Source organism: Arachis hypogaea, chromosome 4 (genome assembly GCF_003086295.3).
Source record: "Arachis hypogaea cultivar Tifrunner chromosome 4, arahy.Tifrunner.gnm2.J5K5, whole genome shotgun sequence".
In the NCBI taxonomy this organism is placed as follows: Eukaryota; Viridiplantae; Streptophyta; class Magnoliopsida; order Fabales; family Fabaceae; genus Arachis; species Arachis hypogaea.
Genome location: NC_092039.1, coordinates 64,503,326 through 64,512,125, shown reverse-complemented (window position 1 = coordinate 64,512,125; position 8,800 = coordinate 64,503,326). Strand labels below are relative to the sequence as shown.

General features: G+C 41.3%; 1 non-coding gene across 1 annotated transcript; it reads right to left on the bottom strand.

The window, feature by feature from the left end:
* Window positions 1-751: 751 nt before the first annotated feature.
* On the bottom strand, window positions 752-855 carry LOC112798516 (small nucleolar RNA R71). The gene has a single exon (XR_003200126.1). It is a non-coding gene; the product is annotated as a small nucleolar RNA R71 (small nucleolar RNA).
* Window positions 856-8,800: the final 7,945 nt, after the last annotated feature.

Here is an 8,800-nt window from a genome sequence, read left to right as displayed (position 1 = left end):
CTAAAAATTATTTTCGAAATTCCCCTCTCTTTTCTTCTTCTATTTAATTAATTAATTACTAACACTTCTCTTCACCTCTCTTCATCTAAAAATCCGAACTTATTATATCTCTTGTGTTTGGATTCTTCTACCCCTTTCTCCTTCTACTAACATAATGGAATCTCTATACTGTGACATAGAGGATTCCTCTCTCCTTTCTTGTTTTCTTCTCTTTCATATGAGCAGGAACAGGGAAAAAGGCACTCTTGTTGAAATTGATCCAGAACCTGAAAGGACTCTGAAGAAAAAATTAAGAGAAGCTAAATTACAACAATCCAGAAACAACCTTTCAGAAATTTTCGAACAAGAGAAGGTGATGGCAGCCAAAAATAATAATAATGCAAGGAGAATGTTGTGTGACTTTACAAAGCCAACGTCCAAGTTTGATGGAAGAAGCATCTCCATTCCTGCCATTGGAGCCAATAACTTTGAGCTGAAACCTCAGTTAGTTGCCTTAATGCAACAAAACTGCATGTTTTATGGACTTCCATCTGAAGATCCTTATCAGTTTTTAACTGAGTTTTTGCAGATCTGTGAGACTGTAAAGACAAATGGAGTTGATCCTGAAGTCTACAGACTCATGCTTTTCCCTTTTACTGTAAGAGACAGAGCTAGAATATGGTTGGATTCACAACCTAAGGATAGCCTGGACTCCTGGGATAAGCTGGTCACTGCCTTCTTGGATAAATTCTTTCCTCCTCAAAAGCTGAGCAAGCTAAGAGTGGATGTTCAAACCTTCAAACAAAAAGATGGTGAATCCCTCTATGAAGCTTGGGAAAGATACAAGCAGTTGACCAAAAGATGTCCATCTGACATGTTTTCAGAATGGACCATATTAGATATATTCTATTATGGTCTCTCTGAATTTTCAAAAATGTCATTGGATCATTCTGCAGGTGGATCTATTCACCTGAAGAAAACGCCTGAAGAGGCTCAAGAACTCATTGACATGGTTGCAAACAACCAATTTATGTACACCTCTGAGAGGAATTTCGTGAATAATGGGATACCTCAGAGTAAAAGAGTTCTTGAAATTGATGCTCTGAATGCCATATTGGCTCAGAACAAAGTGTTGACTCAACAGGTCAACATGATCTCTCAAAATCTGAATGGATGGCAACATGCATCCAACAGTACTAGAGAGGCAGCTTCTGAAGAAGCTTATGATCCTGAGAACCCTGCCACGGCAGAGGTTAATTACATGGGTGAATCTTATGGAAACACCTATAACTCATCATGGAGAAATCATCCAAATTTCTCATGGAAGGATCAACAAAAGCCTCAACAAGGCTTTAACAATGGTGGACGCAATAGGCTGAGCAATAGCAAGCCATATCCATCATCTTCTCAGCAACAGACAGAGAATTCTGAACAAAACACCTCTAATTTAGCCAATATAGTCTCTGATCTGTCAAAGGCCACTTTCAGTTTCATGAATGAAACAAGATCCTCCATCAGAAATCTGGAGGCACAAGTGGGCCAGCTGAGTAAGAAAGTCATTGAAACTCCTCCCAGTATTCTCCCAAGTAATACAGAAGAGAATCCAAAAGGAGAGTGCAAGGCCATTGATGTGATCAATGTGGCCGAATGCACAAGGGAGGAAGAGGACGAAAATCCTAGTGAGAAAGACCTCCTGGGACGTCCCTCAAGCAAGAAGGAGTATCCTATTAAGGATCCAAAGGAATCTGAGGCTCATATAGAGACCATAGAGATTCCATTAAATCTCCTTCTGCCATTCATGAGCTCTGAAGACTATTCATCCTCTGAAGAGGATGAAGATGTGACTGGAGAGCAAATTGCTCAATACTTAGGAGCTATCATGAAGCTGAATGCAAGTTGTTTGGTAATGAGACTTGGGAAAGTGAACCTCCCTTGCTCATTAGTGAACTAGATACTTGGATTCAAAAAACTCTACCTCAAAAGAAACAAGACCCTGGCAAGTTCCTAATACCTTGTACCATAGGTACCATGACCTTTGAAAAGGCTCTATGTGATCTAGGGTCAGGGATAAATCTTATGCCACTCTCTGTAATGGAGAAGCTGGGGATCATTGAGGTACAACCTGCCTTGTTCTCATTACAATTGGTAGACAAGTCATTAAGACAAGCTTATGGAATAGTAGAGGACGTGTTAGTAAAGGTTGAAGTCCTTTACATCCCTGCTGATTTCATAATCTTAGACACTAGGAAGGAAGAGGATGATTGCATCATCCTTGGAAGACCTTTCCTAGCCACAGCAGAAGCTGTGATAGATGTCAACAGAGGTGAATTAGTCCTTCAATTGAATGGGGACTACCTTGTGTTTAAGGCACATGGCCATCCCTCTGTGACAAAAGAGAGTAAGCATGAAGAGCTTCTCTCAGTTCAGAGTCAAGAAGAGCCCACATAGTCAAACTCTAAGTTTGGTGTTGTGAGGCCACAACCAAACTCTAAGTTTGGTGTTAAGATCCCATATCCAAACTCGAAGTTTGGTGTTGGGACTATAAAACATTGACCTGATCACCTTGTGGCTCCATAAGAGCCACTGTCAAGCTATTGACATTAAAGAAGCGCTTGTTGCGAGGCAACCCAATTTTATTTATCTAATTTTTATTTTATTTTATTGTTATTTTGTGTTTTATTAGGTACATGATCATGAGGAGTCACGAAAAAAATCATAAAAATTAAAAACAGAGTAAAAAACAACAGAAGAAAAAAATTCACACCCTGGAGGACGCACAGGCTGGTGTTCAACGCCAGTAAGATGCATCTGGCCGGCGTTCAACGCCAGAACAGAGCACCATTCTGGCGCTGAACGCCAGAAACAAGCAACATTCTGGCGCTGAACGCCAGGAATGTGCCCAGAGAAGAAAAGCTGGCGCTGAACGCCAGCAACAAGCATGAAACTGGCGTTTAACGCCAGAAACATGCTTTACATGGGCGTTGAAGGCCCAAAACGTGCACCAATGGGCGTTTAAACGCCAGAATGGTGTGCAAAGGCATTTTACATGCCTATTTGGTGCAGGGATGGAATTCCTTGACACCTCAGGATCTGTGGACCCCACAGGATCACCTCAGGATCTGTGGACCCCACAGGATCCCTACTGGTGGACGAAATTCTGATCACTGTTCTTTAAGTTGTATGAAATTTTTATTGTGGCACCAGTTGATTTCAAAACTCCGTTCAACTAACCAGCAAGTGTACTGGGTCGTCCAAGTAATAAACCTTACGTGAGTAAGGGTCGATCCCACAGAGATTGTTGGTATGAAGCAAGCTATGGTCACCTTGTAAATCTCAGTTAGGCAGATTAAATTGGTTTATGGTTTCGAAAATTAATGGTAAAAAGAAGAAATAATAAAAGGGATAGAATACTTATGCAGATTCATTGGTGGGAATTTCAGATAAGCATATGGAGATACTGTATGGCTCAAGGACGCCTGCTCTCCTACTGCTTCAACTCAATCCTTCTTACTCCTTTCCATGGCAAGCTGTGTATAGGGGTTCACCATCAGCGGTGGCTACTTTCAATCCTCTCGGGAAAATGATCCTATGCGGCTGTCACTCGCACGGCTAATCGTCTGGAGGCATCACCCATGGTTGATGGCTACATCCCATCCTCGCAGTGAAAACTACGCTCACGCGCTCTGTCACAGCACGGCTAATCACTGGTTGGTTCCCGCTCCTACTGGAATAGAATCCCTTGATTCTTTTGCGTCTGTCACTAATGCCCAGCACTTGCAAGTTTGAAGCACGTCACAGTCATTCATTACCGGAATCCTACTCAGAATACCACAGACAAGGTGAGACTTTCTGGATTCCCAGGATCCTACTCGGAATACCACAGACAAGGTGAGACTTTCCGGATCCTCATAAATGCCGCCATCTATCTAGCTTATACCACGAAGATTCTGTTGGGGAATCTAAGAGATACACATTCAAGCTCTGTTGCATGTAGAACGGAAGTGGTTGTCAATCACGTGCGTTCATAAGTGAGAATGATAATGATCGTCACTTTCATCATTACACTCATCATGTTCTTGGGTACGAATGAATATCTTGGAGTAAGAATAAGAGAGATTTGAATAAAAGAAAATAGAATTGCATTAAAACTTGAGGTACAGCAGAGCTCCACACCCTTAATCTATGGTGTGCAGAAACTCCACCGTTGAAGATACATAAGTGAAAGAAGGTTCAGGCATGGCCGAATGGCCAGCCCTCTCCATGATCAAGTGACCGAATATTCAAGAGATTAAACTGTCAAAAGATATCTAATACAATAGTTAAATGTTCTATTTATAATGAACTAGCTCCTAGGGTTTACATGAGTAAGTAATTGATGCATAAATCCACTTCCGGGGCCCACTTGGTGTATGCTTGGGCTGAGCTTGATTAATCCACGAGCTGAGGCTTCTCTTGGAGTTGAACTCCGAGTTATGACGTGTTTTGGGCGTTCAACTCCGGATCATGACGTTTTTCTGGCGTTTAACTCCAGACAGCAGCATGAACTTGGCGTTCATTGCCAAGTTACATCGTCAATCTCCGAATAAAGTATGGACTATTATATATTGCTGGAAAGCTCTGGATGTCTACTTTCCAACGCCATTGAGTGCGCGCCAATTGGAGTTCAGTAGCTCCAGAAAATCCATTTCGAGTGCAGGGAGGTCAGATTCCAACAGCATCAGCAGTCCTTTTGTCAGCCTTCTTCAGAGTTTTGCTCAAGTCCCTCAATTTCAGCCAGAATTTACCTGAAATCACAGAAAAACACACAAACTCATAGTAAAGTCCAGAAATGTGAATTTAACATAAAAACTAATGAAAACATCCCTAAAAGTAGCTCAAACTTACTAAAAACTATATAAAAACAATGCCAAAAAGCGTATAAATTATCCGCTCATCACAACACCAAACTTAAATTGTTGCTTGTCCCCAAGCAACTGAAAATCAAATAGGATAAAAGAAGAGAATATACTATAAATTCCAGAATATCAATGAATATTAATTTAATTAGATGAGCGGGACTTGTAGCTTTTTGCTTCTGAATAGTTTTGGCATCTCACTTTTTCCTTTGAAGTTCAGAGTGATTGGCGTCTCTGGGAACTCAGAATTTCGGATAGTGTTATTGACTTTCCTAGTTAAGCATGTTGATTCTTGAACACAGCTACTTATGAGTCTTGGCCGTGGCCCTAAGCACTTTGTTTTCCAGTATTACCACCGGATACATCAATGCCACAGACACATAACTGGGTGAACCTTTTCAGATTGTGACTCAGCTTTGCTAGAGTCCCCAGTTAGTGGTGTCCAGAGCTCTTAAGCACACTCTTTTGCCTTGGATCACGACTTTAACCACTTAGTCTCAAGCTTTTCACTTGGACCTTCATGACACAAGCACATGGTTAGGGACAACTTGATTTAGCCGCTTAGGCCTGGATTTTATTTCCTTGGGCCCTCCTACCCATTGATGCTCAAAGCCTTGGATCCTTTTTACCCTTGCCTTTTGGTTTTAAGGGCTATTGGCTTTTTCTACTGCTCCTTCTTTTTCTTTCTATTTTTTTTGCCACTTTTTTTTTTCGCAAGCTTCCTTTTTCACTGCTTTTTCTTGCTTCAAGAATCAATTTCATGATTTTTCAGATCATCAATAACATTTCTCTTTGTTCATCATTCTTTCAAGAGCCAACAATTTTAACACTCATAAACAACAAGATCAAAAATATGCACTGTTCAAGCATTCATTCAGAAAACAAAAAGTATTGCTACCACATCAATATAATTAAATTAAATTCAAGGATAAATTCGAAATTCATGTACTTCTTGTTCTTTTGAATTAAAACATTTTTCATTTAAGAGAGGTGAAGGATTAATGGATTTTATTCATAGCTTTAAGGCATGGTTACATACTAATGATCATGAAGTAGAGACACAAAACATAGATAAACACAACATTAAAAACCGAAAACAGAAAGAAATAAAGAACAAGGAATGAATCTACCTGAGTGAGGGTGGCGCCTTCTTGAAGGTCCAATGGTGCTTTTTGAGCTCCTCTATGTCTCTTCCTTGCTTCTGTTGAATGATTCCTAGTAATTTTGGTGTTTCTACCCTTAGTTGCTTCCAATATTTGTGTGGAGGATAACTTATTCCCTGAGGTATCTCAGGGATCTCTTGATTTGCAGCCACATGTTCTACCACTGAGCTATGACGGCTTATAGTCTTTCCATCTCCCAAGACTCAGAGGTGGAAGCTTTTGTCTTCCCTTTGAGGTTTCTCTGGCCTTAGGTGCCATTAATGGTAATGGAAAAGCAAAAAAGCTATGCTTTTACCACACCAAACTTAAAATATTGCTCGCCCTTGAGCAAGAAAGAAAAGAAGAGAAGAAGAATAAGAAGAAGAGAATGGAGGTGAGTGAGGGGAGATGGATTCGGCTATATGGGTGGGATTGGGTGGGAAAGAGAATTTGAATTGTAAAGGTAGGTGGGGTGTATGGGGAAGAGTGGATAGATGTAGGTGGTGAATGAAAAATAGAAGGGATGACCATGAATGGAAAGAGAGAGGGCGAGGTAGGTGGGGATCCTGTGGGGTCCACAGATCCTGAGGTGAAAAGAAATACCATTCCTTCACCATATAGGCATGTAAAATGCCTTCGTGCATCATTCTGGCGTTTAAACGCCCATTGGTGCACGTTCTGGGCGTTCAACGCCCATGTAATGCATGTTTCTGGCGTTGAACGCCAGTTTCATGCTTGTTACTGGCGTTCAGCGCCAGTTTGTCCTCTCTGGGCACATTTCTGGCGTTCAGCGCCAGGATGTTGCTTGTTTCTGGCGTTCAGCGCCAGAATGGTGCTCTGTTCTGGCGTTGAACGCCGGCCAGATGCACCTTACTGGCGTTGAACGCCAGCCCGTGCGTCCTTCAGGGTGAAAAATTTTTTTCTTCTGTTTTTGACTCTGTTTTTAATTTTTTTGATTTTTTCGTGACTCCTCATGATCATGTACCTAATAAAACACAAAATAACAATATAATAAAAATTAGATAAATAAAATTGGGTTGCCTCCCAACAAGCGCTTCTTTAATGTCAATAGCTTGACAGTGGCTCTCATGGAGCCACAAGGTGATCAGGTCAATGTTAGTGTAGTCCCAACACCAAACTTAGAGTTTGGATATGGGGTCTTAACACCAAACTTAGAGTTTGGTTGTGGCCTCACAACACCAAACTTAGAGTTTGACTGTGTGGGTTCTTCTTGACTCTGAACTGAGAGAAGTTCTTCATGCTTACTCTCTTTTGTCACAGAGGGATGGCCATGTGCCTTAAACACAAGGTAGTCCCCATTCAATTGAAAGACTAATTCACCTCTGTTGACATCTATCACAGCTCCTGCTGTGGCTAGGAAAGGTCTTCCAAGGATGACGCAATCATCCTTTTCCTTCCTAGTGTCTAAGATTATGAAATCAGCAGGGATGTAAAGGCCTTCAACCTTTACTAGCACGTCCTCTACTATTCCATAAGCTTGTCTCAATGACTTATCTGCCAATTGCAATGAGAACAAGGCAAGTTGTACCTCAATGATCCCTAACTTCTCCATTACAGAGAGTGGCATAAGATTTATCCCTGACCCTAGATCACATAGAGCTTTGAAAAAGCTCATGGTGCCAATGGTACAAGGTATTAAGAACTTGCCAGGATCTTGTTTCTTTTGAGGTAGAGTTTTCTGAATCCAAGTATCTAGTTCACTAATGAGCAAGGGAGATTCACTTTCCCAAGTCTCATTACCAAACAGCTTGGCATTCAGCTTCATGATAGCTCCTAAATATTGAGCAACTTGCTCTCCAGTCACATCTTCATCCTCTTCAGAGGAAGAATAGTCTTCAGAGCTCATGAATGGCAGAAGGAGATTTAATGGAATATCTATGGTCTCTAGATGAGCCTCAGATTCCTCTGGATCCTTAATAGGAAACTCCTTCTTGCTTGAAGGACGTCCCAGGAGGTCTTCCTCACTAGGATTTTCGTCCTCCTCCTCCCTAGTGCATTCGGGCATATTGACTAAATCAATGGCCTTGCACTCTCCTTTTGGATTCTCTTCTGTATTGCTTGGGAGAATACTGGGAGGAGTTTCAATGACTTTCTTACTCAGCTGGCCCACTTGTGCCTCCAAATTTCTAATGGAGGATCTTGTTTCATTCATGAAACTGAAAGTGGCCTTTGACAGATCAGAGACAATATTGGCTAAATTAGAAGTGTTTTGTTCTGAATTCTCTGTCTGTTGCTGAGAAGATGATGGATATGCCTTACTATTGCTCAGCCTATTGCGTCCACCATTGTTAAAGCCTTGTTGAGGCTTCTGTTGATCCTTCCAGGAGAAATTTGGATGATTTCTCCATGATGGGTTATAGGTGTTTCCATATGGTTCACCCATATAATTAACCTCTGCCATGGCAGGGTTCTCAGGATCATAAGCTTCTTCAGAAGCTGCCTCTCTAGTACTGTTGGATGCATGTTGCAATCCATTCAGATTTTGAGAGATTATGTTGACCTGTTGAGTCAACATTTTGTTCTGAGCCAATATGGCATTCAGAGCATCAATTTCAAGAACTCCTTTTTTCTGAGGTATCCCATTATTCACGGAATTCCTCTCAGAGGTGTACATGAACTGGTTGTTTGCAACCATGTCAATGAGTTCTTGAGCCTCTTCAGGCGTTTTCTTCAGGTGAATAGATCCACCTGCAGAATGGTCCAATGACATTTTCGAAAGTTCAGAGAGACCATAATAGAATATATCTAATAGGGTCCATTCTG